The 8,565-nt window shown below is 42.9% G+C and overlaps 1 protein-coding gene across 1 annotated transcript in view; it reads right to left on the bottom strand.

Annotated features, from left to right (window-relative positions):
• LOC136826628 (regulator of G-protein signaling 20-like) overlaps nt 1-3,763 on the bottom strand; it is a 314,791-nt gene extending 311,028 nt beyond the window's left edge. The window contains exon 1 of the mRNA XM_067083939.1: nt 1,093-3,763. The gene's annotated coding sequence lies outside the window, so the exon portion shown is untranslated. The remainder of the gene's footprint in view (nt 1-1,092) is intronic.
• Between the last annotated feature and the right edge of the window lie 4,802 nt (nt 3,764-8,565).

An 8,565-nucleotide genomic window follows, 5' to 3' on the forward strand; every position in this document is an offset into this window, starting at 1 on the left:
AATTATTTCCCTCCTTATCAAACAGACTTACGACAAACAGTAAAAGTTTCATTTTCCGCATTAGTATGTATCTCAATGCGTATCGAATTCATATCTAGACAATATAACAATAGTGAACAATAATTTCCCGTCCCATACACCTTGGGATAAAACATTTACGTGAGTGTGATCGTGTCAATATGTATGTAAGCATGTGTGTACGTATGTCTTTTATTATATATATATATATATATATATATATATATATATATATATATATATATATATATATATATATATATATATATATATATATACGTGTGTATGTAGTTTATTTGTGCACATAAAACTTTAAATACGATTTACCTATGGCCAAATAAGTATAACACGAAACACACAGTGAATAGCTATAGGAGTTTTTGAAGCAGTAATATCAACTGCTCCTGAAATGCTGGATAAATCTCATTGTACTTGAAGGTCTAAGGCTTTCAAAAAGAATATGTCGGTATTATCTTTACGGAAAAAAATATACACTAGAAAATACATTAGTACGAGTTGAACATATTACACTAAAATATCTTAACTGTTAAAATCTCATGATATCATACCGATTTTAAGACCACATATTATTACCACACCTAGTTTTTTTGGAAGTGCAATGTAAAACTGGCCTACACAGCCTATCTCTAATAAAATTTTTGAAAAATCCCTAAATCTTAAAACAAATTCAATAAAAATCCCAAACGTTTCACGGTCGGCTTTAAGCAAACAGCAAATAAACCAATATGATAAATTCTTCAATAATTGCATTCTGTGTGGATAAAAAGATGAAGTCTAGGTCAAGGTGTAACTTCTGGGGAAAACTTCCTCAACAATAATATCTTATACTAATATTTAGGGGAACTTTATAACTAACAGTACACTCCTTGCATTAAACAACATTCTCTTGACTGAAGAAACCCGAGTGATGTAAGTTAAAAAAAAAAAAAAAAAAAAAAACCTTACATAAAAATTCTGACCTCACGAATTAAAAAAAAAAATCGGCTCTTCAATCTATCCCAAGGAGCCTTTGAAGGAGCTTGGAAGAGGAAATAAAAAGCTCAGGCAACTTACCTCTTAAAAAGCTTCTCTCAGAGTTATTTGATTTCTCGAGTACTTCCCTTCAGGTAAAAATATAACTGACCCTCTACCACCAGCCTCGTCTGCCGCTACCGTTGACAGGACGTGTCAGTCAGCAGCCTTCCGAGGATCAGTATCTTATTTTTTTTTCTTATCTTTAAACTATCTCACAGCAAAATCCCGTGATTGACTCGATCTTTACAATTATTCGTTAAACCAATTACTTTTTCATCACCTGTAACTTTTAGTCACTCGACTCACAACAGAGCCTCCTGTCACCATTATCGTCGTCAGTCTCGAGATCTGGCAATACGCGAAACTCCGCAACACAAAAACTCCCCAAAAATACGACGGGCACAGACAGTTTGGTTTCTTGAATTCACTTTCTCAGACAAACACAACGGCCCATGCCTCTCTTCACTTGAAGGTTACGATTCGAGCGAACTCACGCAGCAGAGATCATTTTCTCGCGATTATTTATCCTCTTTCACTCCTTGAGAACATCAGTGAGGATTTTTCTTCCTTTTTTTTCTCTCGTCTCTCAAGGCGCTGCAATTCTTTTCTTCGTCCTTCTCTCGTGTCAGAATCAAACGGGGAGGCTAGAATGTCATTTCCCCCTTTATTATTATTCTTTTGTTGAGCTCTACACTATCCAGGGGGTACGTGTATCATACAAAAGCATAAAAAGTATCCCACACCACATTCAACCCACCCGCTGCACTTCGTTCAGCTTTATCTATCTCCCTTTGGTATTTAAAGATGTAGATGAGTTATTATCTTTTCGGCCTTACCTTAATTCTTATTCATTAATTTATTTCATAATTATCCCTGAATCGTATCATTCATATCACCTCTTCGGCCTACTTTTTGCGGCGTTCTCTCGGCAGGCGCATTGATGCTTCGATTACGTTCGACGCCAAGCAAGGAAACAAAATCTCCGGAGGCTCTTGAGGTCCTTCACCGACAGGCATGGATGACGACGCCCTTTCAAAACGAATACTGGGGCGTCGCTCTGAGCGAGGGAAAGAGAGATTGAGACAGAGAGACAGAGAGAGAGACAGATCGGAGGGATGCAAGGGCTTTCCTTTTTTGTCTCTCCCTCTTGCAATTCGTCAGAGACAAGGGAAAAATAGGGGCATTCGTCTGACAGCCCTTACAATCCGTCTTCGATGTTTATTAGACCTTGGGTATACTTGATGACAGCTAAGTGTCTTTGTGTGTTCGCGCGCGCGCGTATCTTGCCAGCTGTGGGCCAGGCGACTCAGGTTCCCTCCTGTAGGGGAGGACAGCGGAGTCAATACTTGAGGGCAGGAACCCCTAGGAGGGGCCGAGGAGGCAGGGGAAGGGATTCCCTGCCCTGCTGTGGTAAAGGTGGAATGTTAGTTTACCTCATTATGGTATTTTGAAGATGACTGAGGTTGGGCAGGGGCGGGGGCCACCCACACGCCCACCTCGGCTACACCACCCACCCAGGCCAACAACTACGGGCGGGTGTCCACGATGCGTGCGTGCGCCGGAGCCCACCCAACTGCCTGCCACAAGCCTTATCTCAACTCCTACCTCCCGCCACACAGACACACACACATGCATACACACATACACACGCACAAGCACTCACTCACTCACACACACACACACACACACTCACACACACACACACACACTACCGACCAAAGGCCGTCTTTCCCTCCTCTTTACACCCACACCTATACCCCCACCCCTTCGGCACCTCTTCGATCTGGACACCCTTACTCAAGCCACGATTTGTGCCACTCGCTGACCAGAAGAGGAAGAACAGATAATGAGGATGATAAGGGGGAAATTTCAAAAACTGGGAGAAGACGAAGGAGGAGGCAGGGGGGAGGTAATGAGGGGGAAAAGAGCGATAGAGGAAGAACAGAACCAACGGCAAAAGCACCACCAGGTCCTCCTCCACCACCACCACCACCACCAGTAGTTGGGTGGTGAGGAAAAGAGAAAGAGAGAGAGAAAGATTGCGCGCGCGGCGCGGGAACAGGTGAGTCCGAGGCGCTCCTCCGGCACCAGCAGCAGCAGCAGCAGCAGCAGCAGGGGATGGCCGTGGCGTTGGAGGTGATGGCGGTATCGTGTCCTAAACCACCGGATACCCGTCAGCTCTCCTGCCTACGCCCTGCCCTTACTGCCTGCGACACCACTGCTACCCACCACAATGGCACTGACACCACTTGATAAATCAGACAATTTCTTCTTTTCTTCCCTTACGACTATTATTATTATGACTACTACTACTACTACTTTTCTCCGTAATTTTTCTTCTTCTATATCTTGTGCCTCTTCACCTCTCAGCTCCTCATTTCACCGATGCTAAATTTCCCCTCGTCGTCCCAGACGCCCTGGCATCATCATCGTGTCACCACCTTCCCTGACCTCACTCGGGTCTCAGGTCAAGAAATCCTTTCAAAACAAACATGGAGGAATGTCGTGTCTGTCGGGTCCGGCAGCAGCGCGGGACCCTGCTGTAAGGCGCGTGGAATTAACGGGAGCACCTGGCCAGGCCCCGGGCGCGGGCGAACTGAAAATCACGCGTGCCACACTCGTCCTGGCACTCCAAAACACTCCACTACCACCACCCGCACTTGCGCCAACCACCCTCACTGTCACCCCTACAGCAGCCTCAGCAGGCAATACGCGAACAGCTCGCTCGCTCAGACTGCCTCTTTCTCTCCCACACTCAAATGTGCAGATGCAACCAAATGACTCCAAAAGAGCTCTTTGCATGCAAAACAATAAATGAGAGTGGCATCCGCCATAGCATCGCTCTATGTTTCGAAGACATTCTATTCTTCATTGAAGGGAATTACAAAAGATAGGGCAGTAAGTTAGCGACGACGACCATACCAAAGACGATCTAGCAGGGGCTCGTGAGACCAGAGGACCAACGCCGCCGACCCGAGCCAGCCAAGAGCAGCAGCTCTCTCTCTCTCTCTCTCTCTCTCTCTCTCTCTCTCTCTCTCTCTCTCTCTATCCTTTTAACCCTCACTCCGGCCCAACCTGTTCCTTCTCTCTCTCTCTCTCTCTCTCTCTCTCTCTCCTCTCTCTCTCTCTCTCGTCCGCTCTACCTTCTTCCTGTGTGGCCATAGCCCTGGCAGTGGCAGTTGTTCCGTGGTCTTTAACTAGCTAACACATATGCACACACCGGATATAATCTCACTCTTCAGTAACCCCGTTCACTTAATCAGGAAATAACTAAATCTCTCTCTCTCTCTCTCTCTCTCTCTCTCTCTCTCTCTCTCTCTCTCTCCAATTAAGAGATAGTTTACAAATCCACGTGTGCAAGTGTACACATAAACATGCACAGTAAATACATGTATATAATATATATATATATATATATATATATATATATATATATATATATATATATATATATATACGTGTGTGTGTGTATGTGTTGCGCGCACACACACACACATATACACCTGTCAACATCTGTAACTACGGATATTTATCCATGAATGCATCTCTCTCTCACGGAACCTAGCTTCACCAGGTGGCCGTATTCCTCTATTCAATAATTCTGATACGTGAAAACTGTGCCATGGATAAAAAAAAAAAATATCGTTCCTCTCTCTCTCTCTCTCTCTCTCTCTCTCTCTCTCTCTCTCTCTCTCTCTCTCTCTCTCTCAACAATTCTATCGATCTGCTTCAAGAAAAGATGGTAGTCCATCATACCGCAAGCCCTGCTTTCGCTTCTCCCTTTTACCCACTCCAGCAAAATGAAAATTTAAAAAAAAAATCTCTCTCTCTCTCTCTCCATTACACAAAATGCTTTCAGACAGTAGGTCACAAGACCTAGGTAGATCTATCATCCTCATTGTTTCTGGTCGAAGTGATGGTTCTGTCATTGTTTCGCGAAAAAAAAAGAAAAAAATAGTACTACCATTTGACCTGCCAGTTCGTCCCCAATTTAGGGAACCACTGAGCTTTCTAGAAACACTATATATCTACTACCAGGTCACAAAGCATCCCCTTCCTCCGCAACACTTCCTGGAGAAGTCGCTGTCAGGAGGGAAACAGTAATATGAAACCAGCGACTAATTGCCTCGGCTGGAATTAGGAAAACATAAGGTGCAAAACCATCCTACGTGGACAAGATGCCCTTTCTAAAATACGGTCTCCTAAGAGCTTCCTGAAACGCAGTAACCGGAAAGAACATCGCTCCGAAACTCACTCGAATTCCAGTTTCAGTTTTTTTCAGGGAGCCTTTACATTTCTTGAAAATAAAATGCACCTAAACATTTGTTTTGTTATTATTATTATTATTATTATTATTATTATTATTATTATTATTATTATTATTATTATTATTATTATATAATAAACTGGAATTAACGCAAGCGGGTAAAAACATTACTACAAACTGTGGCCTACAAACCTCCCACGGAAGGCACCTCGTAGAGATGGTGTACGGTTCACCAAAAGGGCTCGTCCCTGGGGAGGTAAGTCCGCCAAGTCATCTCATGATGCAGTTTGTATTCTCCAAAAAGGATGATAGCAAAATGGCCCCGAATAGTTTCTTTGTGAAACGGTTACGTGATGTCACAAACGATCGTCCTCGTGGAAAGATGAGATCTCACATTTCCTCCAATGCGAGTCACTTGGGAGTCCAGGAATCCTCCGGCTCTGAGCACGCCCACCTACTTTCCACGGCATCCGCCCACGCGAACGGATGCCAGTGTCTTAAAAGCTGAACGCTGCTACACACCCCCGCACGCCCCCGATCCCGTCTCTCTCTCTCTCTCTCTCTCTCTCTCTCTCTCTCTCTCTCTCTCTCTTTCTCTCTCTCTCTCTTTCTCTCTCTCTGAGGCCAAGCCCTACCTTCCAAGATCCCCTATTTGGACAAAATTCGTGGAGAGAATTTCCATTACTACCACAATTATTTTCCTTATTTTGACAGTAGTTGAACTGAGATACTCTTTTACCTGTAAAAGATTCTTAACATGACAAAAGGTCTTTTCACAACTTTATCATAGGAAGCAGCCAGTACCACAATAACGAAAATTCATTTTCCAATTAATATTCTTTTTTAGCATTACGTACACATCTATATTTCACAACCTTTCATTCTTAAGACGGGCTAAAATACTTCTCCAATTATCCGACAAAAAGAAAACAAGGGACACTATGACGCCATAAGGTCATCAAGACCAACCATCCCCCCCCCACCCCACCCACGACCATTTTTTTTTAGGTTATATCAGGGCATCAAGGAAAACCTTTCAGAGTCCAGTTCGTTATTACATCTCGATGACCTCCTTTTGTGCAGGTGTCTGGGGCATAAAGTTTTGAGGAGTATCGGTATTTGCAGCTTAGAGCATGTCAGTTTTTTCCTCATTAAGAGGCAAGGTACGTTGCTGTCACGTCGAACTGAACATTCAACTTGTTCATTTTTGCTCACCTATGCTACTTAATTTAGTGAGTATCGACAGTCGGAACCCATGGGGTAAAGAAAAAAAAACATCATTAAGTTTCTGTCTCTAAGAACACAAAACAAGCGTTGTTCGTCTATGGTCTTTATGGTGTGTAGGTTACCTACCTTCCAGCCTGCCTCGGTTTTTGGACTTTGGACAACTATATAATGATCATGTTCTTCCTCGAGTACCGCTGTAAGAAGCACATGTACATATAATTACATCCACGTGCACGGCGCGCATACAGGCACACGCCCTCTTACATTACATATTTATTTTTTACCATACGACTTTTTCCCCCTCAAGAGGTTGTGGCTCTAGAAGGCGTTCGTCTGCCTTGGACCTAATGGAATATATGTCGATAACCTCATTTAATAATAATAATACAAAAAATGCCTCACTAAATAAGTAATCAACCACCTCTTCTTATGGTTGGCCGAAGTTTACTGTCCTTGTAATGAATTTATGTTGCTATCTACACACACACACACACACACACACTTTCTTCAGCAAGAGGCTCACCACTGAATTTGTTACATGGCCCTTCGAAAATTCCGGCATCAGGGCAATCAGAGTATAAGACACGAAGATAAAAAGTTTCCGGTTGGTTTTGGAAACGATTACTGTTAACTTTTTCCCCAACTTCATTTTCTTCGAGAGTTTCTTAGTTTCCCCAGGGATGGCTACCCAGCGTGAACTAAGAGCAAGAGGTGCCAGTAAAGCACGTACGGCCATCTTTCCACAAAACCCTTCGCCTTCCATTTTACAAGACGTGTCTGAGGGCATCTGAGAGAAGGGCCCAGTCGATGACGTCATTTCCCTCTTTGGTGGTCGGCCACAAGTAGGTTACTCCCCCTCGTGGTCACATACACTCGAAAATACTGACACATGTACATAGAAACACAAAAAGGCAAAAAGTATTTACACAGCTTAACATTCAACAACGAGGGTGGATGGCTGGAGACTGTACTTGGCATTTAACATTGCAAGGAAAATATTGCAACAATTTTGTTGCCTACACGCAGCAAACCCCAAAAAATATGTGGGCAAAAACATAAGAAAGAAATGGACAGAGAAAGAGGCAGTCCTTACCCACATACTGACTAAATAAACTGATGTTAACAGGCCATGCTACATGTATGCATCGGAAGTGTCTATCACTTGAATTTACTGGTTTTCCCGAATTCCACAAGCATGAGAATGGTTTATCGCATTCTTGGAAATAAGTTCCACTGTTTATTCCTCATCTAATCTTTTTTTCGAGACTAGGCTAAACACGGGCATTAGGTTTCCTCTTGAAAGGTATTCGCAGTATGGAAGAAATTCACAGTCAAATTATCAACTGGGCTGCAAGTCATATGTTTTCAACAACGAGAAACGACCAGTTGGTCAAACTCAATTTTTTAAGACATGTAGATTTGTCCATGAAAGATCTGACTCGAAGACTTGGCACGTGCCACATAAACCTCTTGAGAAATCTAATGTCACCACTTCCATCACCAACGTCATTATGATCATGATTCGGTTAACGATTTCAGTTATCACAATCATTATTATATAACTGCTGTTGTTGGTGCTGTTGTTGTTGTTGTTTCGTGAGCGTGATTCAAGTACAGTTACCAGCGACAGTACAATGATTTGTGTACACTCACACGGTGTCAACAAATTAATGGAAAAAATACAAGAAAATACAACTACACAAAAACCTGAAACCATTCTGAAATGGATATATTTTTGGTTAACGAAATTCTCTTCCCAATCCGAAGGATCTTCTACCATACGCAAATAATGAATATCGAATCAGAACGTATTAAAAAAGGTTAGCGAGGAATTTCAGCCGGTTATGGCCAGGGAGCCAATGGCCAGCAGCACTGTACTAATACGGAAGCTCTACACCACGACCTGTGCTCCCTTCCTGCCTTCTACAATTAGATAAATACACGCCCTCAAAGGTACCATGCATACCAGCGAACATGCACACATACCAAACAGATCATACATACACATACACTTACAC

Source organism: Macrobrachium rosenbergii, chromosome 41 (genome assembly GCF_040412425.1).
Source record: "Macrobrachium rosenbergii isolate ZJJX-2024 chromosome 41, ASM4041242v1, whole genome shotgun sequence".
Classification (NCBI taxonomy): domain Eukaryota; kingdom Metazoa; phylum Arthropoda; class Malacostraca; order Decapoda; family Palaemonidae; genus Macrobrachium; species Macrobrachium rosenbergii.